Consider the following 25,928-nt stretch of genomic DNA (forward strand, 5'->3'; position numbering starts at 1 on the left):
ACACATGAACAAAACTGTTAGTCCGTGCTATCATAGGGGCCAGGGAAATAGCCTCATTATTCTAAGTCAAGTTTCTGAAGGTATCCATTAAAATGGCATTCTACCTTCAGAAATGTGAAGGTCGCCAAAGACCATTCCCCAGACCACATTCTGGGAAGCCCCGCGACACTGACCACACACCCTGCTGAATACAATTCTGATCGTCTGAGGTGAGGAAGGGTTCAGCAAGCAGTAGAAATTCATTTTTCATGCTTACCCGAAGGGGGGGGAAACAATAGAGACAGAAAAGTCATGGTCCTCAGTAACAATGGGGGAAAAAATGAAACAAAACAAGCATGCATATGTTTGCAGTTACTTTAAATAGTCTCAAATAGTTTCATACAAAACCCCTTTATTGTGATGCATTTGCAAGAGCTGGCACAGTGCGGAATAAGTTGAAACATGTGTGCAAGACCATCAGTCCATGTGGTGCAGAAGGAAAGGAGCTGGCTGGTTAAGCGGGCTGTTTTGAGGGCAGCCCTAGAGTGGAATATTAACCGCTTGGCTGCCAGGGCAGGGTTTCCGTTGTTCGCTTTTCCCAGCCAGGCCACGCTACAGGAAAAGCATGTGTGGGTGTCCACTTGAAATGCATTCGGAGAGGGTAGAAAAGCTTTCCTGCACAGCTGGGCTTTGGCACAAGACTTTTGCTTGTTGCTATTCTTACGTCAAAATAAAACAATACCTCCTGATTTATCATGAAACACAGGACGGAGCTTTCCAAGTTTTGAACAGAGAAGAGTTTCAGAAAGAAACTGTGTAGGTGGGAAAGGGGTGGTTATGGACACAGACTCTGAAAGAGCCAGAATCCCCCCTCTTGACACCTGGCTTCTTTTGACTGCTGATCTGGTTCTTCATCTTCCACCATTCCCAGGTGAGGTCTGGTCACCTGGAAAGAGCCTTGTCAGGTCGGTTTGGCCTACATCCCCCTGTACCTCTGATGCCTCCTCTTCGCAATTTTCCATCCACTGACCCCCACCCTGCTCCTTGGCTCTAAATCCCCATTTTCCCTTACTGAGCTCCGAGGAGAGTCCAAACTCCCTCCCTCATTGCCCAGCTCCATCGCCGTAGTCCTTTCTTGAATAAAGTCTTCCTTACTATCTTTAAGAAGTGCTGGGATAAGCTTTTCTTGAATGCTCTACAGACAAGGTTCCTTTCCCTTCTCACCGGGGTTTTCTTAAGTGCATATCTGTACAGTCACTCAGCCTCTTCTGCTCTGATCCTTCTCATGTGGCCCTAATTGCCGATATTCCTTTAAAGTTGCCACTATTTACAATGGGCATGTTCACTTGCTTTGGTTCCCTCGACTTTAATGTTCATTTGTGTTTGTTCTGTTCTGCTGGCATCCTTGCCCCATGTCTCCTGAGTCGTGGGAAAGAAAGGGGTGATGACAGGGCTGGCTGGTAGATAATTGCGTATCCTCACTGATCTAAGCAGTGGGAGGTAGACAACTGTCACTGATGAGAAAGTGACAGGATGCGGAGAGTGGCCGTCAGGCGTGTCGTGGAGGAAAAGAAGGCTGAGAGCTGGGAGCTGACAGACTTCTCAGGGGTGAGAGTGCCGTTCCCTACACTCCCCCCCCCCCCCCCAGCTCTCCTGACGCAGGCAGCCCAGGTAATGACTTAGGGGGCCACCACTCCACCGAGGTGGGCTGCTGGCCAGGTTGGTGCCAAAGCACGTGACTCAGAGAGGAGCAACTGGGGATGTGGTGGAAAGAGCTGGAAGGAGAGAGAACACAGAAGTGTGGGGGTGTGGGGAGGGAACACAGAATCAAGGTCTTTTTACTGGGGGCCCCTGATGCTTAGAGAACAGGTTTTATGAGTGATGTCGCTCAGCAGCAGCCCAGCCCAGGAGGGCATCCCCCTCCAGTCTCTGGGGGGAAGGTCTCTGCTCGCTGTGATGTGCCCACTGGCTGAGACTGCATCCTTCATTAGGCTCACCTTTTAATAAGCCACTGGCAAATGTGGTGTTTGTATTGATTCCTTTGTAAAGTGAACCTCTTCCTCCAAACCACAACTGTTTGAAAGATCAGTGGGACTGGGTGCGGAACAAGAGGAAAGAAACACGTGTATGGTTTCCAGCCAATATCAATGATATTTTGAGGACTATTATAAGGAGCTACATATTCCTGAAGGCAGCAGCCGGGGCCCTTTGACACGGTAGAAGGTGATATCAGGATTACAAAACGGGGGGTCATTTCATTTCTTTGAGAAATATTCTGACTCTTCATTGTCTGAAAAGCGTCACAGGGTTAGGCGCATATTTCAAGGACAAATTACAAGCTTATTGTTACAGCAGCCGCAACACTAGTAGGTTAGTGAGTCAAATAAAAAGGCCGTAATTTATTCTGAAAACGAGAGCAAGAAGAGGAAAAATATATGGACGAGTTTTCCCTTCCTCTGCCCTTGGGTCCTTTACATGCCAATTTCCTATTTAAAGGTGCCAGACAACTCATTTGGAGTTATTAAGCGCAAGCCTGAGCTTGCCCTTTGCGTAAATGTGTGCTGCTATGTGATATAGGCCTACAGTATAAATTAGATTGTTGCTTCTAGCACAGACACCTGAATTGGTCGCCTTTCTTTTAAAAACAAAAACTAATTACAAATTGTATGTGTTCCCATTAGCCTTTCAGTAATTGCTGTAGGGTGAGAGGGATCTGGGGGAAAAGTATCATCCTATGTATTAATATTTATGAGCTTTGTAGGCAAGCTCCCATTCTGCCCTAGAAATCCAATTCAGTGAACTCATTCGCAAGGTTGAACCGGCCTCTGTCTGTGATGAGGTAATGCCAAAACTATTCGGTCTTAAATGCAGTTGATCAGCATGTTGGCTGGTCCCTCTAAAGACCAAGAATAACTTTGAATATTGTTTCTCCACCTAAGAGGATTCTGAACTCTCAATCAATTAGTATTTCTTCAGTTCCATGGGGGTGCAGCAGGGGCAGAGGTGGCAAAAGCCAGTTCAGACCCAGATATATAAGGCACTTACCTGCTAGGTGATGGGCTGAGAGCTCAGGGTCATTTTGGGCCTCAGATCTGACTTTGTCAAGATCATACTTAAATTGAATTCATGATTTTTAAAGGTCTTCTAAGTAGATGAAAATATAGAGTGAGAGCCTTGTTTTCTTTTAATATCTGATTGCTACCTAGATTTTTTAAAACTTTTGAGCAGTTGTTTTTATACCTGGCCTTTCATCAAGCCTTGCTATTTTCCCTTGCTAAAATGTTCTCACCTTGGCCTTCTCCTCTTGAAATGGATACTTACTAGTTTGGCTGACCTGCCCCCTTCCTCTGAGAAATGTCCAGTTTTCTCACAGAAGTGGACTCCTAGTAGCTGTAGTTCTACACATGATGTTAACTACTGGGCCTAAAAGATTGGTCCAGGCTGGAAAATTCAGGTTGATGCTGTCAGGATCCAAAGTTGACATGAGAGACAGAGAAAGCAGGAGTGGTTGAGAGTTGGGCCACACCAGCAGCAAGCCCAGGACTGCAAGAGAAGGGCCAGGGGCCACTACTGGGGGATCCCTGGTTGTCCTCATTCCACATCTCTCAGGATTGCTTTGCCCACTTAAATTCCAGAGATATCCCAATATGCTTGGAATGACTTTTTTTGGTGTTAGTTTTACTTAAATTATTTAGAGTTGGCTTCTAAAGCAATACAATAGCCATATTATTCAGCAACAAAAAGAACCTTGAACAAGGGTCACTTTTACTGATTAAAAATACTTTGATGTTGTTGACATGCAGAAGAGCTAATATATTTCCCCTGTTTTTCTTGTTTGACCAATAAAATGAAAAAAAATAAAAAAAAAATAAAAAAGGCAAACAGAATACTAACTCAGGTAGGAAAAGAAAACGAAGGGAAGGGATCTAATATTTCCTGAGAAGAGGGAGACTAAAATAGTGGAATATATATATATATATATTTGGAGATAATAAGACAAGACTTGGGCTAAAATTCTGACCTTTCATTTACTGTGTGACCTTGGGCAAACTCCCTCACCTGTCAGGGCCCTGTTTTCTTATTTGTGAATGAGGTAATAACACCAGCCTCATGGAACTGTTTCAAAGATTGCCTAAAGTCATGCAGTGGAAAGTTGTTGGAGAGATCTAGAACAATTTCTGAATGGCTCCAAAGCTTTGTACTACCCTGTGTCCCCAACTGAGGGATTCAAAAGGAAATCGGTGCCTGTTGAATGCTGCGCACCACACATGGCCTTTTACATGTACAGTGTTATCCATGGGCACTGGGAAATGAATTTTCTAGGTAGAGGCGGTGTTTGAGGGAAGAACAATACCAGGGGATATTACTGCCACTCTGAAAACTTAGTGCAATAAGATGCTATTGTTTAAAGTGATTATTTGGAGGAATAACGATTCTCAGATTTAGCACTAAATTTGGGAATGGTCACAGGACCAGGAAAGATTTAGCAGATCTGGGTTCCAGCTACAGATAAAAGGGTTAGAATAGAATTTTAAGTTTCTGCCTACTGCAGAGATAAAGACTTCATCATTCTTAAGCAGAAAGGAGGTGGTTAGAGAACGGAGTAGAGACCAGCACAGTGTCCTTAAAGGGAGGTGGGGGTACAGACCCTGGATGGCACTGTGGAACTTAGGTCAGGGGAGGGATTAGGTGTTACAACTATTGACCCTGAACAATGATGCTACATGTCCTGCTGTGCAGGGGCTCATCCTGTGAAACAGAGTTGTCCCTTGTCCTGTACAACTTTGAACTTCCTGACAAACTTTCATGTAGGTGAACAACTTGTTTGTCTAAAACCTAACTCTACTTTAAGTATAAAGGCAACATGTTTTCTGTCTAGCTTTAACATACACTAAGTTTTCTATGAATGCAGTGAACCCCTAAGCTGTGAATAGTGCATGTTGCTCTATTTGGACATTGACGAAGACAAGTGCGCCATCTCAGATGCATCCTCAGTGCTCACAGAGTTGGCGAGTCAACCGCACAGAGATTCTGTGGAGGGAAGCAGCACCTGATGCTCGCAGATGTCACCTAGTGCAGCTGAACTCACCGACTCCAAGTGACGTGCTCTGTGTTTCTCCATATTTCAGTGTGGGCATTGTATTTATTTAAACATTTGTGTTGGTAGATAGGGTATACTACCTATATATTTTACTTCTGGTTGGTATAAGGGACATATTTGTTAAAAGGAGATGTTGGATTGGATGGAGTTGAGATGTACTGGGCCAGCATCCATTGAAGGGAGCTGACAACTTCCAATGGCCTCAAAACTGCAATGAGGAAGGATTTTGAAAGCATCTGTTCAGGATTTTGGAAGGAAACACAGGGGTTTATTTTTGGCTTCATTTAGTAGTAATAAACTAGCTATATCTGATGAGAAGGATTTTGTTTCTTTTCCTATAAATCTTGCCTAATCACACCTCTATATTCATAGCATATTCTAGTTTCTCTGGTGTTAGATGGATTTATTCTAAATTCAAAATATTCTCAGTCCCAGATCTAGGAAAAGTCAGGCAGCTAGCCTTGGCTGTCCTAGCCCAAGGCATTGCATTTGCAGGCAGCAGCTACTTCATGTTAGGCATTAGGGCATCCTTCCAAGAGAACCTCATGGGCAGCCGCAGCACGGCCTTATGGCTCCAAGCCTGCAACAGCCTACAAACATCACAGGCCTCTTACCAGATTCCCCTTCCACTCTACTCCTTTCCAATTTATTCCATACTCAGTAAGACATTGAGGAAATTTAGTCTGAATTTAAAGCTATAGGCATTATAAGAAGGGCTTGTAATGAGAAGATGGAAGCAAATTCTAGTGGAAAGCTGAGACGATCAGGGCCTTTGTTCTTGGCACTAATGCTAGAAATGAGCAGTTGACAATTCAATGACATCCATGATGGAATGATCCCTTTGGGGCCTTCCTTGATGGCATGCTCCAACATTAATGTTGTTCGTATGAGTGGCAGAGCATTGTGCGTGTGAATTTGTTTGTGGCCTGCTTTTTAAAAAATATGGATAAGAGGTAGAAAATTCTAGTAAGCACTCATCCTCTGATCTAATGTCTTTACATCCTCTCTTTAGAAGGCATTTTCCAAAATATTTTTAGAGTTCTTGATATATTTTTTTCCTTTCCTGTCTTCTTTTTGTTCAGCAAAGCCAAATGCTAAACGTTACAACCTTCATGAAGCAAGAGTGAATTCTCCAACAGCTAGTAGCCTTAAGATTAGTAACACAGTGGACAGTTCCATTCCAACATTTCCTTTATGGTTGTTGATATGTGCTGGGCAATTTTAAGGTAATAAAATTATAATGAACTTTCTAAATGAAAATGCCTTTGCTGACTGCTCCATGAGAAAAAATGGAAGTAACTTGGGAAAATTGAGACTGGCTGCTCTCTCTCCTCTCTCTCCTTTCTCTCTCTCTCTCTCTCTCACACACACACACACTCGCCTTCTCTTGCTCTCATAGTTGGCCTGGCAATACCCTTTTGTTCTTGAAAACCTCTTATCAGCTTGAAACCTAGGCCTATGAAATGATGCTCTTGTCATGCTCTATATAACCTGCTCCCTGTATTGTGAAAAGACAGACTCTCTTTTATCTTCACCTTGTGAAAAATGAAAGATAGCTGGATTTCTTCAGGGAATGGGTGAAAAGGTAGAAAAACTGAATTGCTAAAGAAAATGGTCAAGAGAGGTGCTAAGTGGATTTCCTCCCAGGAAGCTCTAGGGGAAGGTCAGAGTGATCCGGCACAGTTCCAGATGAGGATGGTTCCCTGGACCCAGGGTATAGGGTCCCACAGAGCCCTGGATGGAAACTGCAGGATGAGCCCATAAATCCTGTGCCTTCTAATTTCCTGAAAGAACTCACTTTCTTTTTTTCCTTTTTTTAAAAATATATCTTTATTGATTTCAGAGAGAGGAAAGGAGAGGGAGAGAGAGAGATAGAAACATCAATGATGAGAGAGTCATTGATCAGCTGCAGCCCGCAACCCGGGCATGTGCCCTGACCTGGAATCGAACCCTGATCGCCTGGATCCTAGGTCGACGCTTAACCACTGAGCCATGCTCGGCCGGGCAAGAACTCACTTTCAAGGCGTCCCTTCCGAAAAATGCTGGTTAGGTCCAGCTAACCCGATTACCAGATATAAAACCAAGCATTATTTTTGCCATTTTGGAAGCTGTCATTCCCACACAGCAAAGGATGCGCTTCCAGATCCTGGCTGTGGGAGGGGAGAGATTTTTGCTAAAAAGTTCTGAAATGACATTATTCTTCTAGAAGGTAAGTTGCCCCTGGTTAACAATATAACGCTCTAGGGCAATGATATCTCAAGTCACTCCCCAGACATTTTCTGACAGTGCTGCCGGAGCTGGCAGAGTTTGAGGTGGCTGACCTTCTCCTCACCACTTACCATAGTCTACATTGAACTTGACGTATTCTGCACTCTCCTGGTCTGTGACACCCATTTAGCACTTAATTACTCCTGAAACTACTATCTGTGCTCAGTAGGACTCTCAAAAAGATATAGAAACTGAACTCGACCTACCTTAAGAAAAAGAGTATTTAGTGACTCACAGAACAGAAAAGTCCAGGCATCAGCTGACATCTAGATGCATAGGCTCAGCAGCTGCGTCCAGGCTTCATCTCTCCCAATCTCTCGGCTCTGCTCTCTCTGGCTTTATTAGTTCAGGCAGGCTCTTGCCATGTGTTAGCAAGATGGCCCCAACAGAGAGAGTGTCTTTCCAAAGAGCTCCCAAAATAGAATTGATTAGCATTTTTGAATGCTTAATATGTACCAGGCATGATTTTGAGCACTTTACACTTATCATCTTATTTAAGCTGCCTCACAATTCTATGGCTAGAAATTATTTCCTCCATTTTCTACACAAGGAAACAGAGTCAGCAGAGAATCAATAATTTCACATGTCCTTATACCTGATAATTGGTGGAGCTGGGATTTGAACCCAGGCAGTCTTCTCCAGGGCCTATGAAGTTAACACTACACTTGATTGGAATTGGCTCACATTAGCTTGGCTTGGACCATGTGCCCATTCCTAAACCAATTACTGTGTCCTAGCTGGAATGCTATGATTGACCGGCTTTGGATCACTATCTACTTCTAGACTGAAAGTAGGTTCAGTTCCACCCAGAACAAATGGATTGAGAGTAGGTGAAAGGTCTGTGGTCCACAAGGAAAGTCAGAAGGGAAAATGGATTCTGGGCAGAAAAAAAGATCTGATTTCTAGTATACTGTTCATTGCTCTACATGGGTTGATTTTATCTCTTATGCCATAACACATAGTCCAATATTGGACACATATTAAATGTTGATTGATTGGTTGAGAAGTTATTCTTTTAGGGAAACAGGTTTTGAGGTTAATTGGCTATTCTTGAACTGGCAGTATGTTTCTGGAAAATGAACTGGAGGTCAAAAGTGTTAAGTCACGTTTGATTTTACAATGGATCATGTCAGGAATCAAGAGCTTTGTGCCCAATATTTTGTAGAAACACTAAAAATGCTCTATTTGTACATATCTAAGTGACTATCTTAGTATGTGCAATATGAAGTTTCCTAAAATGTAAACGAGCCAGGCAGAGCATTGAACACTAACTTATTTTTTTAAAAGATATTCATGGAAAAGGCACTAAGGATGATGGAAAGAGGAATTGTGGGTCTGTGAGGGGAAAGAGTAAAGGACTGTGGAACGATCCATCCTGAATGGGGCTGGGAGGAGTGCTTGGTAGGACAGGCTGGGATGCGTTGGGGGGAAGATTCAACGGTAGCCTAGAACTGGAATTGAACTTCACGTTCTGAAAGCAAATAGGATGCATGACTTGGCTTAGTCATTGGCTGCTGGAAGAACCATAATCAGTAATATATGTGTAAATATGAAGCAGTGGTGGATGGGGGCATACCACCATTATATTCACACTCATTTATTCATCAGCAGTGAAGCAGAGTGAGCCTATACCAGAGGAACCTACTTTTCTAGGGCAGGTCAGGTAAAGCTTTTTGAAGAGGTGACATTTAAGGTGAGACTAACAATGAGTAGAATGTTACCAATTCAAGGGTTTGGATGGAAAAGAAAGGAAAACAGTACTTTATTCAAAATAATTAATTCAAAAAGTATTTATTGAGCATACTACTTGGTAGGCACTATTCAAGTGAAGGAGATACAGCAGTGAAAAAAACAAAGTCTCTGACCTCCTGGCACTTATAATCAAGTAGAGGAGGCGGAGAATAAAAATAACGGGAAATGTGTGTCAGATGGCAGTAAGTCCAATGCTGAAAAATAAAGCAGAGTTAGGTGATAAGGTAGACAGTTCTTGGGAAGGATGGATGTTGGGATACGGTGATCTGAGAAGGTATCTCAGAAGGCAATGTATGAAGGAGGTGAGGGTGAACCATGAGGCTGTCCTGGGGAAGAGTGTTCCAGGCAGAGCAGAACCAGTGCAAAGGTCCTGAGGTGGGACATGGTAAAGTGTTGGAGAGACACACTTGTGGGAGCAAAGTACACAAAAGGAAGAGTGGTAGGAGATGCAGTGGGAGGAGTAGTGAGGCCAGAGGATGCATGTTCCTAGAGTCTGCTCTTATGTCTTTGGCTTTCATTTTGAATGGGTTGGAAAGCCAATAGAAGATTTCAAGCAGGTGGGCTGTGGATATGACCTGGATTATATAAAATATAAAGGATTGCTTTTCCTGCTATACCAAGAATTCACTGTAGAGGAGCAAGGAATTGAAGCAAGGAGATAATTGGAGTCTAGAGCAATAATTTAGGCAAGAGAGGATAGTTGATTGGGTCATACTGGTGTCAGTAAAGTTGGTGGCAGGTGATTGGATCCTGTATGTATTCTGAAGTTGGAAACAGCTAGATTTGCTGATATGGGATGTGAGAGAAACAGAGAGAAGTCAAGGATGGCTTCAAAGCTTCTGATCAGAAGAAATGAAAGAAAGACCATAGCCATTTACTGAAGTGGAGAAGTCTGGGGAAAATCAGGTTTGAGAAGGAAGATCAAATCCATTTTGAACATGTAATTTCGAGATGACTATTAGACACCCAAGTTCTTGGTCTTCCTGCCCTCGAGTTGTGAATTTTGAGTAGATGGAAATAGTCAACACTTTTTAGTCTCTTATTCCACTAGTTGGGAGAATCTGACATACAGCAGGAGTGAACACACTTGGTCCAGTGCTTGAATGAATGAACAGTGGGAGATAAGATTGGAGAGGAAAGTTGGCACCAGAACATGAAGGGTTCTTACGGGATGAGAAGTGAAGAGCCATTGAAGTTTTCCAGCAGAAAAGTAACAGGGTCAGTGCTGTTACTTAGGAGGATTGACCTTGCAGGTCTCCCATCGTACCTACTACCTAACCCACCACAAAGCTGCTCTCCTAGGACCTTCCTCTTATTTTCAAATTTTCTTTAGTCTCCACAGACAGGAACCTGACCACAAGCTTGCAGCTCTGTAACCCTTTGGATGTGGTATTTAGACTGGGATTTTCCTGAATTTGAAGGTTTACTTCCTTTATTGGATAAATTTATTCTACCATTACCCAAGTTCTACTCTGGAACCCAGCTCTTGGTACTGGCCCTGCTCCAGGCCACTGCTTGACCTAGACGGCTCCCTGCCCTGTGTATCTGTGCATGTACAGATACACAGGGCAAGGAGGAGAATAGAGGCAGGGGGAGGAACACTGCAGAGATCACGAGGCCATGGGCCACGCAGGGAGCCGTGGAAATTACGAGAAAAAAATACAGACCCCCCTTACAAGAGGAAGGAAAGCAGGTACACTTACATTAATTTTTTCCCATTTACTTTGAGTATTACACATGGTCATAAACTTTTACAACCTCATGATAAATTTTGCACTGAACATTATTTTATTGGATTCTTCATGAACTCTAAACCTTTACGATTTTTCTTCACACTGATTTTTTTCCCCCAGTAGGATTCTCACAGATAATTTTTTACAATCAGCTCTTTTTCATTCTGTTCTGTGTGATGTTATCTTGAATAATAAATAGCTACCCAAACTCAAAGAAAGTACATTTTGGAGATAATATTTCATCTTTTCTTAGCTTTGTAAAAGTAAAAAGCAAGCCTAAACATACAATATTGTGTAGTATTAAAAGTAATTTAAAGACAGTAATTAAAATGACCTGGTGGATAGATTGCTTTACACTTTTCTCAATACAGTATGCATTTATTTGTCATCTATTTCAGCTTTTGTCTTTTTACTCTGGTCCTTCCCAGTTTCCCCTCAACTCTTGACAGCTGTAGCAGTCAGCAAAAAAATCTGATGAAGGTGCGATCAGTGGGCAGCAGTTCTCAAGAAATCCACACAGGGTTGATTTTACTTTAGAAATAGGCTAGATCAGAGCTCCAAACTCTTCTGAGCATAAGGATTTCATAAGGAGCATGTTAAAGCCTTAGATGTTGGGTTCTACCTTCAGAAGTTCTGATTCAGTCTGGGGTAAGCCTGGGAATTTGCTTTATAGATTCCCTCCTTGTGGAATTATTTCCATACCTATATTTGAGAACCACAATGCTAAACTTTTTTTTTTAATCAGATCTTGCTTGGATTTCAACTATTTAATTTTTCGGTCCCTATAGCTGATATTACAGCCCTTATCTGGGTCATCATTTTTAACTGTAGGCGTAGGGATGTGTGTGTGTGTGTGTGTGTGTGTGTTGTACCAATCGTGGCCTAAATAGAAGAGATTTAAGTGGGGGCAATATTAAATATACTTAACAACTGGTAGATGGCAGTAGCCTACAGTGAAGGCTGCAGTTCCAACACTGGCCTCCTAGGGACAACTCCAGGCCAAGGCTGATGGGCAGCCACAATTTGGGGGAGTGGATACATGTGGGTGTCTAGCGTTTGCCCACTGGAAAACCATGCTACCAAAAGGGGCTCCATGTGGAGTTGGGGCTAATTGGCTATTGAATGGAATGATTCCGTAAGGTGGAGATACAAAGAACTGGAACTCATGGTTTCTGAGTGAAAGTAGTTTGTTTATAACCTCGGTGAGTGGGCAACGTAGATACATTTAGAAGTAAAATGGCATGCAAAGTATAAAAAGAACTCAGGATAAACTAACAATCTAGTCATGTTCCTAGGCTGCTTGTGACTCATTACAATATTTTTTATCTTTAATTTTTTTATTGACTTTATTGGGGTGACATTGGTTAATAAAATGATACAGGTTTCAGGTATACAACTCTGTAATGCATAATCTGTATATTGTATTGTGTGTTCACCACCCCAAGCCAAGTCTCCTTTCGTCACCATGTATCCCCCCTCTACCCTCTTCTACCTCTCCCCTGACTAATTACAATATTAAGTTGCTGGGAAGTTTAGAAGTGTGGGAGATCTTTTCAGACTGGGAAGTCAAGAGGAATTTCCATGGGGAAGCCAGGATTTAAGTTTATTCTTAGGGGATGATAGGATTTGAATAATGTCAATAGAATCTACTTTTGACTACTTGCCACTAATGAGGTCTGTTTCTGTAATGTATTGACTCCCCCCCCCCCCCCCCCAAATGGGAACACTTTAAAGTCTATCGATTTCTAAACTGAGTAGGTAGCATTTTAATTGGTAGTGTTATCAAATTAAGAAGTAAAATGAATAAAAGAAAAGCAATGTAATAAGTGAAAGCTTGAAATAACTTTGTGATTTATCACCCTCTGCATATAAGAAGATCGATCCACAGAGTTTTACAAGATAAAAAATATGATCGCTGTCTTTCATGCTCAAGGGGCTAAAGAAAGGAATTGCTCTAGATTTTTATTATTTCACCTCTTCAAACTTCCTACTGAAAGTTTCCATTTTTAAGTTCATTTGGGCTGTGAGAAAAGAGTCATCTCTAAGAATGGAATCCTCTGCGTACATATAGGGCTCATTCCTTAGGGTGCCAAGGACAGGTGCACATCTGTGATTATGTGAAGGGGAACCTGCATAACAAGAGATCCTGCCTCTGACCAAGGGAGGAGCCTGCGTGGAGCAATTTCTTTCCCAGACCTAGGTCAGGTTTTGAACAACTAAATGAGTCCCTCAAGTCGTTGGGGGAAAAAATAGGCATTACAATCTCAACTCTTTGATTTAGAAATTATATCTGATTATTCTCTTTGGAAAAATGTCTATTTAGTTCTTCTGCTCATATTTTAGTGGTTTGTTTTTTTTTTTTTTTGGTAGTTATTGTGCTGACTGAGTTCTTTATTATTAACCCCTTATCCGATATATGGTTTGCAATAATTTTCTCCCCTTCTGTATTGTCTTTTCATTTTGTTAACTGTTTCTTTTGCTGTACAGATGCGTGAAAAGGGCCTCGACATTACTAATCACCATGGAAATGCCAATCAAAACTGCAATGCAATATCACCTCACAGCTGTTAGAATGGCCGTTATTAAGAAGGTAAGAGACAACAGGCGCTGGCAGGATATGGTGAAAAGGGAACACTTATACGTTGTTGGTGGGAATGTAAATCCGTCTGTCCTCCATAGAAAAACGATACAGAGGTTCCTCAAAAAGTTAAAAATAAATCTACCATAAGATCCAGCAATTTTACTTTGAAGTGAAATGAAAGCAGGATTTCGACAAGATATATGCATTCACAGCATTACAGCATTACTCACAATAGCCAGAATATGGAAACAACCCCAATGCCCACAAATGGATAAAAAATGTGGTCCATATACACAACAAAATATTATTCAGCCACAAGAAAGCAAGATGTTCTCCCATTGGTGACAACATGGATAGGCCTTGAGCACATTATGCTAGCAAGACACATCAGAGAAAGACAAGTAGTGCATGATATCACTTATATGTGGAATCAAAAAGTTAAACCTGCCCTGGCCAGTGTGACTCGGTGGGTAGAGTGTCACCCTGTGCACTGAAAGGTCACAGGTTTCATTCTCGTCAAGGGCACATACTTGGGTTGCAGGTTCAATCCCCAGCCCTGGTTGAGGTGCATGTGAGAGGTAACCAATTGATGTGTCTCTCTCACATGATGTTTCTCTCACTCTTTCTCTCTCTCTTTCCCCCTCCCTCCCTTCCACTCTCTCTAAAAGTCAATGGAAAAAAGTTGTTGGGTGAGGATTTAAAATAAAAAAAAATTAAACCTGTAAAGAACAGAATAAAATGGTGGTTACCAGGGGATAGTTGAAAGGAGGGATAAGAGTGATTGTGTTTAAGGGTATAAACTTATGACGAGTAGTAAATAAGCCATAGAGATCTAATATACAGTATAATGAATGAATATGGACAATAATATTGTACTATAATTATGTAATGTGATAAATATTGCTACATTGGCAATCATATTACAATATATAAATGTTTCAAAGGAATAAGCTGTACACCTCAAACAATGTTACATGTCAAATTTACTCAATGAAACAAAAAGTTATATCTGAAATCGGCTAACTCCCTTCAAAGAAAAAAGTTGATAGGCTCAAGGCAAGGATCTGTTTCCCTAGATTAATATAAGTTTGCAGGATCTATGTCTATAAATGCTGGGCATCAAAACAGTTCCCTGTAGCTGAATTAGGGGAGTGAAGCCAGGCTACCACAGGCTCGGGAAGCGGGTAACAGAATCAAGTTGAGTGGGCTATGCAGTCAGGTGCAGACAGTTCTCTCTCTTCTGGCCTTCTCTGTGCAGAACCCATGGTTTTGACCTAATACAGTTCCCTGGACATTATTTGATGGTCAAGTGGTGTTCTAGCAAGGGCTCATTGATCAGTTGCTAAGCCACTGCGGATTGCAAGGGGAAAGGAAAACACAGCGCAGAGGAGTCAGGGAACAGGTAAGGGCTTATTTGCTAAGCCTAGATGAGTAACTTGCTGAATTAAAAACTTATATTCATGAAGAACATGTCAGAAACATTCCCCATCAAGACCCCAGTTTGTACCTTGCCATGTTTTGATTTGGGGAGCAGCTACTTTGACATGTCTGTGAAAAGAAAGAGTGTTGATTCTCTTACTCATAAAACCCACATGAACCTTCAGAGTTCTCAAATCCCCAGGTAAACAGAACAGAGTCTTGTGTTATTTTCTCAGTTGGAGTCTGTTTAGAATAAAATTGAGCTATTTCCCCAATGTCTAAAAAACAGTCATTGAACGTTATTGAAACAAGGGAGAACATGTAGTCTCCTCAACTTAGATATATTAACATCTACATTTTTTAAAGAAGTTGACTTACTTTTAGACCTAGTCATCATTAAAAAAAAACCAACCCAAAAACCCTTAGATAAATAAGACCAGTGAAGACATTACTAATAATGTCTTTATAGAGTTTTCAAGTGATTCATATAAATGTGTAAACTTTGTGCACTAAATTTTGAGTACATAAATATACCTGATTTTAACTAAGCATTTCATATTGCTTTGGGCAAAAATCCTAATTCCTGTTTCCTTTGGTTCTCTAAAGATTTTTTTAATGTTGAAGATTTATTTTTAAAAACATGGTGCATTGTTTTGTCCCAGCATGTTCATGCTGGGCTAGATGGGTTCTCATCCAAGGACACTGGAAGCTATTGTCCGAAGTGATGTCACATTAAGTTCAAAAATATCAGCTTAACTGGTTGTTTGATATTTTGTAGGCAAAAAAGCCATTAGGTGTTCTAATTTCTTTCTCTTTATGTGGGTTTTTTGTGTTTTTGTGTTTTTTTTTGTTTTTTTTTGAGTACTTGTGTACATAGACAGAGTCTGGTCTAGTCCAGAAAAAATAATGTAACCAGTCAGGTCGGAAATTGTGGTCTTGTGCTTTGTCTCTGATTTTAAAGGGTGTTGAGTCTACCCAATTAAACACCGAATTCATATTGAATGTATGGAAACCAAAGGTTGAGGGTTAAGATGATAACTTTTATTAAGCTCTCAGATGCTTTGTTTTCTGTCCATTCATCTTCACAAGTGGCTCTATGAAGAAAGAGGCTATCATCTCTATTTTGTATATGAGAGCCCTGTGGCTCAGGGAGATTAACTTTTTCTAGGTGATGTAGCCAGTGGTGGATCTCAGGTTTAAATCCCATTCTCTCTATGTCCAAGTCACATGCTCTTGCCACTACTCAATGGTTCTGAACTTTTAGATTTCATGAATCAGTAAAACTCTAAAAAGCAAAACAAAAACTCCTTAGGACTGAAAGAAAGTTTACAATGTTCTATGTAACATAAATAGAAAATAAAAATTAAAAGAGATTATCATCTACTCCAGGCAATTTTATGAACAAAGGGTGTTTAAATATATTTATTTTCTTTTAAGATGTTAGCATGTAACTATATCATATTGCTTTGTGTTTCTGGAAGGCTGGAAGTCTCGAATATGCCTGATTCCTGATCTGAAAGGAAAGCTTATTTTGAGAACGTGTGTAGCTTAGTATCTCTAGATATTTCAACCGTAAAAAGCAAGAAAATCACACTTCAGAACAAAAAACAGTTCTTTTTTTTAAAAAATTGTTTGTTTCTTCTAGTTCATTTAAAAAAATTATTTTTCAATTACAGTTGACATACAATATTATATTAGTTTCAGATGTATAACAGTGATTAGACATTTATATACCTTACAAAGTGATCACCTGATAAGCCTAGTACCCTCCTATCACCATACATAGTTATTACAATATTATTGCCTGCATTTCCTATACTGTACTTTACATCTTTGTGACTATTTTAATAACTGGGAATTCACACATAACCCCTTTCCTCTTTTTCATCCACCCTCGCTCCATCTGGCGACCGCCAGTCAAAGAAGTTCTTTCTGGGAAAGGACAGTGGTAAACTTACATCAATATGTTTCTATAAACACTAGGTGGCCTTATTTTTCTCACTTTGTCAAAGACTCGTGACAACTGCCATGGCCCAGTGCAGGTCCGAGGACAAGCATTTGAGAACCATGCAGGAAAAAACACTGCTTTCCTTGCCTGTGTTTTTGAGACAGGGAGACAGAAAGATGGCCATGCATAGATTTCAATATCACCTTCTAGATATATAATGTAAAAAATGGCTCCTCCCCGGGCCTATGGGGACTGCAGCTGTCCTCAGTATCTTCCACAAGTTTCCCTGTGCTATCAGGAAACACAGCCCTTTCCACATTCCCTAAGGCAACAAGCTGAATTAGTTTTTCTTTCCACTTTATTGTTTTCAGATGTTTGCCTACTCTCAACTGACCATTTTGTTTCACTGATAAATTTGAAGGAAATTACAGTCCATGTACACAGAAGGCCAGAAATGTCCCTCAAGCATCTGGATAACAAAAAAAGACTGTTTCTTTCAACTTTGGGATCAACTAAACAATTGAAAAAAATCAACTGAGCACTAAGAGCTGGAATGATAACTTCATTAATAAATCAGTTTCCAAAGCTTCTATTAATCCAAGGAACACTTTTCCTCAATATCATTGTTAAACTAAGATAATTTAATGACAGTGTTACTTGCATATGTGCACTATAAACTAAGTATAAATTCTAGCCCTGGCCAGGTAGCTCAGTTGGTTAGATCGTCGCCCCGAAACACCAAGGTTGTAGGTTTGATCCCGCATCAAGGCACATACAAGAACTAACCAATGAATGAAAAATAATTTTCCTTTTATCCTTCTGAGTTCTTGGCTGAACCCCCTGTATATTCAATAACAGACAGATTAACAAGAGAAAAACAAGCAGGAAGTTTATTAACATATATACCTCATGGATACATGGGAGATACCCAGGGAAAAATGAGTAACTCCTTGAGATGGCTTAGAACTTCAGCTTAAATACCATCTTCAGCCAAAGACAAAAGAGGCAATGTCTTTATATGACCCTACTTTGTGTTACAGCAAGTTTCTGTAGCAACCTGTTTTTCTGTATAATTTTGTCACTGTGTCGATGTGAGGTTGGGTATAAGACAGAGTCATGGAATATTTAAGCCGAGACATTAGAGCTTGCTCTCCAAAGTCTTCATTTCATGGATGTCTTTCAGTAGAGAATATGCTCAACAGGTTTCTTTGTGTGCACAGCAAAACATGACTCAATGGCACGTCAGTATAAAATATAAATGCTATTTACAAATAGTAGAAAATCCATATGTTTCAGATGGACATAGAACCTTTCTTTAAAACCATGGTGACAAATAAAAAACACTCAGGGAAGGTGATTTTTGTGAAACATTCCAGAGGTATGGTCATTTCTTTGTCCTATATTGTAAAACCATTCAGTTAAATTCAGTTAATTTTACTAAAGTCAACTTAAAGTTATTAAATATTTTAGCAGATCTGTTAGTACCTTCATCCCTTGGACACATCAACCTAAGACATGTTTATGGACGGGCTAAATCACCTCCAAGGGGATGAAAATTGCTTCTTTTCGGGCGGGGGGGAGCAAAAAAAAATCTTAAATGGTTTGTGGCCCTTCAAAACTCAGCCTTAAAAAACCGTATTCATTAGTATTTAATTTCTCTCATTAGAGAGAACTTAAATTTAACTTTATTTTTTCCTTAGGGCATTGCTAATGAAATAAAGGTTGAGAAACACTATCTTATTGAAATAGAGAAATAGATACAGTAAATGGAAAGTGCTAGAGGATGCGATGGAGCACTTCCTTCTGCCCTGGGCCAATTGTTTCTCAACATGTACTCATATGGCCACTCTGCTCTCAACTGCCTCCGCTCTGACCCTTGCCTCTGCTATTCTGGTTTGAAATATGGCTTTATCCCCTGTGCCAGGAAACCAGACTCTTCAGGCCCCCCTCCTTGTCCCCACACAGGGTGAGCAGACTGGGGTCCAGGCTTTAGCTCCAGGAGGGGCACCTGCCTCCCTCCGCTGGAGAGGGCCTGTTCACACAGGGCACTTCCTCCCAGCTCCGGCCAGAACGGGGACTGTCACAGGCCTCCCCCTGGTGCCATACTGAGTTGTCCCTCTCTTGACTGGATGGCTTCCACTTTCCAATGCTCCTGGCATTCATTAGCAGCTCAATAGGTCTTATTATTTCCCGACCCTACTGGATGCTTTGGTTCTGCTGTCAGTCCTTTTGAATACATGGAGAAAGCAGCTTTGATTATCCATTGATCTAGCTTCTTTATCAATTAATAATTGAAAATACCCTCAGTTTGGCTGGGATGTCTCTGATTGTAGTTACTGTTCTCATGTGGATGGTAAGCTCCAGACTTGTTCATTTATAATTCCAGTCCCCCAGAGAGTATTGCTGATAAAAAAAATTATTAAACGATCTAATAAAATGTTCACTGCTACTTTACTTCCAAAAAAAGAGGGTGGGGAGCAGCTTTTGGATGGATGCATTGTGTGACCTCACATGCCCCAGAAGTGGGAAAGAATCGATGCCATTGCACATATGACCCAGCTGTCCTTTTCAGCTGGTCATTGTGGGTGTGGTCCAAGCAGTGACCTGAAGTCAGGGAAATCAGACTGGTGCAGCCCAGCTGGGACCTTTCTGCTATGTTGAATGTAGGGAACCTCAGAGGAAATTGCATGTTATACCTTGACGACTCCTGCACAGATAAGCAGGCAGAGGCCATTGGCCTCATTTTCGGAATGGGAAAAACCAGTAGTTTGGGGCAAACCAGTTTTACTGAGCAATTTAAAAAAACATTTCATTTTTGTGACATTTTTCTACAAAATAGTGCTGTATGGCAGGCAGTTATTTTTAATACCAATGTGGAACTAATTGTATTTATTACTTATAAAATTAACTCTGTTTTAAGGATTTTGTGATACTGGAGGAGACACAAAAGAAGTAAATAGAAAGCTGGAGTGGTCCTTGCTTTCCAGGAGACTATGATTCAATTTTGAAAAGAGAGAATGCAGAGTCAGCTACTATTCCAGATGTCAGGGAGTGTTTTATTCTTCTAGAAAAACTCTTCTCTTAAATATGGAGTATGCTCAGGGAGAGAGAAGGGAGAGGGCCCCAAACAGATGCATCTTTCTCTCTGTATCTAGAAGGATACAGAGACCTCCAGAGTGAGTCAGCATGCTGTGTTACACAGTCCTGGGGATCTCAGGTTTAAGCATTGCTTTCTAGTTTATGCAGTCCTTGCAGTGCTTTGGAACATGCAGAATTCATATTCAAGAGGCGTCCTGTGACCTATACCCCAGGCATTGTTCCTTCCTTGTCTTTTGGGCTCATGAACCTGTCAATGACTGGTGGGCTTTTCTGGAATCGAGGTTTATCTTTGTTTAGGAAATAACTGCTTGACAGAGGTGACCCTACTTTGTGTTTCTTTGTTCTATTTTACATTTTAAAAAATCACTACTGGTACGGTTTGTTTTCTTTAACTTTGCCTTATTTAGCTCTTACTACCTGACAAACCGTGCATGTGCCGCCTAGGAAATGACCTCCCCTGCAAAGCTGTTTGGTGGGGACAGTGAAGAGCAAACATGACTGGCTGAAAAGGAGTCTGTTTCTCTTTATCTTTCACTCCATTCCGCCCGGGCCCCAGAGAACCCTCAGAAGGAACCTACACCAGCCACTTCCCAACTCATTGCACTGATTATGCTCAAAGCAGATGTTTATGCTCTCATTCCTGGGGATATGGTCAGGGGGCTCTTGATAAACAAAAGATGTGGGAAAAATTTATCTCTGAGTCCTCCATGCCTCTTGCAGAGACCTTCCTCTTCTTGTTAATTCTTTCAAACTCCAGGCTTGCTCTCTCTTATAGCCACAGATTTTCCCTGTGGCCTTGCATCGACATGACCCCCATAAGGAGGTCCAGCTTTCCTACCTGGCTTTCCTACTCCTTTGCTGTGTAACCTTGCTCTGCTCATTACCTTGAGGCTTTTTTGGAAGACTGGCCAGTTCTTCCCATCAATCAGTTCATGCCAAGCTGATTGTATGCTCATGAATTATGTTCATGCGAATAGTTGATAAAAATCAACTCTATGCATCCCCTTGCAAAGAACCCATTTCCATTTTACCTGACTTGGGTCTTTAATACCTAAACTCCATTCATGCCTCTCAATCTGTCCTGTTGTTTAGGGAGAAATTCACAGGATACGCACATCTCATTTTTCCTGGAACTTCAAACTTACTTGGAAATGTAGTTGAGGGAAAACCCAGATTATTTACACATTAAAGCAAATAGTGATGTGTATTACAGTGGAAACCAAAATTCCCCATATCTTAAAAATAAATCATGAGAAATCAGGAAACTTTTACTTTTGGGAAACTACTTTGGGCTGGGTCTTTAGATGCTCTGGGATGTGTCCTCACTTCCTTCTCCCACCAGAGATTCTTGGATGAAAAACTGAGAAGCAGTGGCTTAAGCCAAAGTAGTTTTCAATGGTCAGAATTCTAGGCATTTTAGGAGGTTGGTGGGAAGATTTTTTTTTTTTTCTCTTCTCTTTGGCTTTTCTCTGATCACTTGCCCAGATATGGGATGTATTTCATGGGCCAGTTATGTGGGCAGAAATACATTTTTCAGGCCTGAACACTTTCTGAAACTCTATAAAATCATGCTTGGTTTTATCTGTGCTTCTGCTCATGTATCTTGGTGGCTGAGTTGAAAGAACCAGTGATAACATGTAGCAAAAAGATGACAGAGCTGCTTTTCAGTTTGCATTTTGCTGTAAGATAAGATCCTTTAGATGCTTCTTTATAAAGGATATTTTTAAAGTTGTTGAATTATTTACTTACAGTACACAAGTCAATATCAAACAAGAGACAGTCTTCAGGGAACTTTGAAGATAGGTTTGAACTTTTAAATATGCTCATTTGTTCTATTGTACAACAAATTATATTCTTTAAAGAGGAACTGCAGAATTAATGGGATTATTTTACTCATTTATTATGGTAGTTAGAGGATCTCCTAAAGAATTATTACAGATTTGGACAATTGTTCAAATTAGTCATACTTTATTGCTTTAATGTCTACTGTATTCAGCTGTGACTTCATAGCTCATGTGCTTTCCTTACAAAAGGGATCACGTTAATAGTAAAGCCAAAATATCATAGTCATTTCCTTTGAAGGGAAATTTCCATTTTTATATTGTTTTCAACAAACAACTTACTATAACTATTGGTTGAAATATGCTTATCATCTTTTGATGTATTGGGGGAAAAAAGCATATTTTAGCTTCCTGTGAAACTAAAGGGCATTTCCCTAGAGATTACGAGGGATTTTTGGGAAAAGCCCTACCCCAAAGTGGTTTTTCTATTTTCATGGAATATACTAGCAGAGATTTATTATTCCAATTTAAGCAGCATTCTGGGAGGAAGAGCCCTTAACATCATTTATCAATCACTGAAACCTTAATGCTAATTTGTTTATCAGCAACTTTTTCATTTTCAGCCAAGAGCTATTGTTAAGAACATCTATTTTCAAGTCAAAGAACACTATTTTAATCACATTAAAGGAAATGGGGGAAAAAAAGTAAATAACATAATTGTACCCCTCTAACAGAATAAGTTCACCTTTGTGTTTCCTTCCTGTCTTTGTCCCCTTTCATGCACATTTCTAATACCGATGTGATCACAGTGTTGACTCACTACACCTACCATGCTGTGCGGCACATGAAAGCTGCTTAGTAAATCCTTGCTGAAGGAGTGAATGGACTGGCATTGCATCAGAGCTTAAGGCTACGTGTCTGCTTTAAACTTTGATCTTGAGCTTTGCCCTTTTCAGCCCACCAGACCCATAACTTAGGTCAAGACATTATGTATAAAGGACACTAGATTGATCCACTCAGTCTACCTCTCTTCCCTGCATCACGGGCCCAGTAGCCAGAAAGGCAAATTGGATATTTAAGTGCCATTTGCAACAATAACCAAGGATGTCTTTTCAATTCTGGGCTGAACATCTTTGGTTTCAGTTGCCATTTGAGATCTGATCCTATCCTACAGATAAAAGACTGAAGTTGGTCTTTCTGGCCTGATTCAGGCTCTCTCTGAAGACTTAGGCTAAAACTGGCTCCTGAGCTTCTTCCACGACTCAGGTCTCAGATATAGACTTCTTTCTTGCCCTACCCTTCAGACCCAAATTCTGGCTCCAGGCGGCTGCAGAGGGCAAAGAGTGAAAGATGTAGATCATGCCTGTCCTGGGCGCATTTCTCCCTGTGAAGAATTATTTCACATTGTTTACAATCAAACACTATCCCAAAGCCCCCTTTCAACAATACTTCTCTTTTAACATACTTTCCTGAGTCACCCCCTCTCATTAACCCATTTTCCCCACTAATTATCAGCCTAGGCCTTCTTATCGGAACCATTTTTTTTTCCTGTTGAAAAGCTGGATGTATAGTTAAAACATTTGAAATTACAGAAAGGAGAAAAAAAATAAATTTGTCTAGTAACTGGAGCATGGAGCTTGTTTTGGGTACTCTAAACCTCTGTATATTCTTTTGAAAAAAAGTTTTTAATGAAAAATTTAAATATATGCAAATTAGGAAAAAATAGGGACTCTGTGTACTCAATTGTTATTAACAAAAGGCCCAATTAGTTTCATCTATACCCCCAACCACTATTTCCTCAGCCTCCTATAATCTTAGATCTCCTATAATTTTATCTGTAAATATCTAAAGTGAAGGATTCCTTTCTCAAACCTAACCACAACATCAATATCACATCAAAGATATCAATAATTTCTCAATATAATCACATTATCTTCTCTATTTTCATATTTTCCTAATTGTCTCAGTTTTTTTTAAATGTAGTTTTTTCAAATTTAGGTCTAAATAAAGCCATACAATGTATGATTGTATAGTTCGTTAATATAGCTCTAGTCTCTTTCATTCTACCAATTCCCCCTTCATCTCCATTTTATTTTTTCTTATAATGTGTTTGTTGAAGAAATTGGGTAATTGATCCCATAAGATTCTCCACAGTATAAATTGTATCACTGAAGGACTGTTTAACATGTTTCTCTATTCTTGTATTTCTTATAAATTAATAGTTAGATATTGAGGCTTAATCAGGTACAGATAAATCAACTTATTTTTGATAAGAACACGTTTAGGTGATGCTGTGCACTTCTATTAGGAGATGCCTAATGTAAAATTGTCTTTTTGCCAAATTGGGAGCCACTCATTGTTAAGTTCTATTAATTTGTTAAGGGTTGCAAAATGATGATACTTAAATTCTATCATTCTCCTTTCATTTATTAGTCTTATCAGTTTTCTGGTTACCCTAATACACTTTGAATAGGCAAGGCCTGGTACAGGCTTAATTCTTCCCCTTAGCTAATCAGTTTTCAAAAACATTAGTTTGTTGGCTATGTTGACACAAGAAACATCCAAATTTGTAGAGAATTTTTATGAGTTTATTTGAGCCAAAACTGATGACAACTGCCGGGAAGCAAGCTCTCAAATGCTTTGGAGAACAACAGTTTGCAGTTTTATACATTTGGAATCAAGGAAGGAATATAAAGAATATTACAGGGAGGTGGGAGAAAGCAAGGCAGGATTGGATTTCAGGATCCTTAATAAGGCTATGTGTTCTCTTGAGGTGGTTTAGCTTGAGGGGTCTTAAAAGGCATTTCAAAGGGGTGTTAACCTAGATGCACAGAAAAAATGGACAGGACCTGCTTAAGGCAAAGACAAACCTTTTACTAAAGAAGTTATTATATGCCTGGAGCTTGACTACCCACCATGACCTGCCCAGTTAGGAATTTATGATCAGATCACTCTGTGAGGTTACCTTCCATGGAACCCTTTTTTCATCCACAGCTAGCATCCTTCCAAGGTGACCCATTAATTATTAAAATTATTATTATGAAACAAGCATATTTGATTCATTGATGTCAGTATCTTCATTGGTGCTCAAAGCTGTCCACCAGTGTCTCCTGAATCTTTTGAACAATCTTAGTAATCTTTGAGACAAAATGTTCTTGCCTCCTGATATGACAAGATGCTCCAGGCTCATCCTTTTTCTCAGACATTGAATCAGCCCTTTACCCAAGGGAACATGATTCCCTTGAGCTAGAAATGATTTATACACACAGCAACATGGCACCTAGGGCTGCTCATTGCTCTTGGGGTTGGTCTTTGTTTCTAGGCCTTTGCAGAGGACAGAGCTAGAAAATACGTATTTTAAAAAAGAAATCAAATGCATTGTGAGTTCATGCTGATACTTCTGATTCAAATTTAGGACAACAGAGTGTTAACTAATGGATCTTACATTTGTATTTCCTTTCTCTCATGGCAAAAAAATCTGGATTTTTGATCACACCAACACAATTACTCATTTGTTTAATCTCACAGAATGCATATAACAGACTCAGAATAACCATACCTACCACTAACACCAATGATTTGATAATAGAAAGCAATCTAAGACTTGTTTGCAGTTATTTTTGTCTTCAGGGTATGTCCTCATGGGGATATATTGTCAGTTTGCAGTGTTTCAAAGTCATTTGGAATACTTCCTCTGTGTGGTTTTGCCCCCTATCTGATATATGGTTTCATTCACTTGATTAATTTTGCTCTTAGTTTTTAAGGATTATGTTTCGTTATGTTTAATCTTGTTTTATAATTATGTAAAATATTTGTAACGTGCCAAACTCAAATCTACAAATCAAGGTATATTCAAAGAAGTCTTGCTTTGTCTCCTGTCCTCTTTAAATAATTTATTCTCTACTCATAGAAAACCATTAAAAAATTATGTTCATCTTCCCATTGCATTTTTTTAAATGAGTAAGTACTTGTAGGTATTTATATCTCTTCCCCTTTCCTAATAATACACACCTTTTTACAGTTGTCTTTTCTACTTAATCATTTACCTGAAGCTCACTCCATAATAATATAGTGATAATTCTCATTCCGTTTTACAGCTGCCTTGTACTCTAATGTGTGGCCATATCTTGCTTGATTCAGCCAGTCCTCTGTTATGGACATTGGAGTTGTTTCCAAGTTTTTTATTACTACAAATTCGATTAAATTTCCTCTACATTTGGAATTTATCCTATTTTATGATGTAAGAAATGGATCAATTTTTCCTTTT

The 25,928-nt window shown here is 40.1% G+C and overlaps 1 pseudogene across 1 annotated transcript in view; it reads right to left on the reverse strand.

Moving 5' to 3' along the window:
* The window catches only part of LOC308559778 (metallothionein 1H-like protein 1 pseudogene), a 44,022-nt pseudogene extending 36,548 nt beyond the window's left edge, over positions 1–7,474 (reverse strand). The window contains exon 1 of the transcript in view: positions 7,420–7,474. The product of the transcript in view is annotated as a metallothionein 1H-like protein 1 pseudogene (transcript). The remainder of the gene's footprint in view (positions 1–7,419) is intronic.
* Positions 7,475–25,928: the final 18,454 nt, after the last annotated feature.

The sequence above is a fragment of the Miniopterus schreibersii genome (genome assembly GCF_964146895.1).
Source record: "Miniopterus schreibersii genome assembly, chromosome: 7".
NCBI classification, from domain to species: domain Eukaryota; kingdom Metazoa; phylum Chordata; class Mammalia; order Chiroptera; family Miniopteridae; genus Miniopterus; species Miniopterus schreibersii.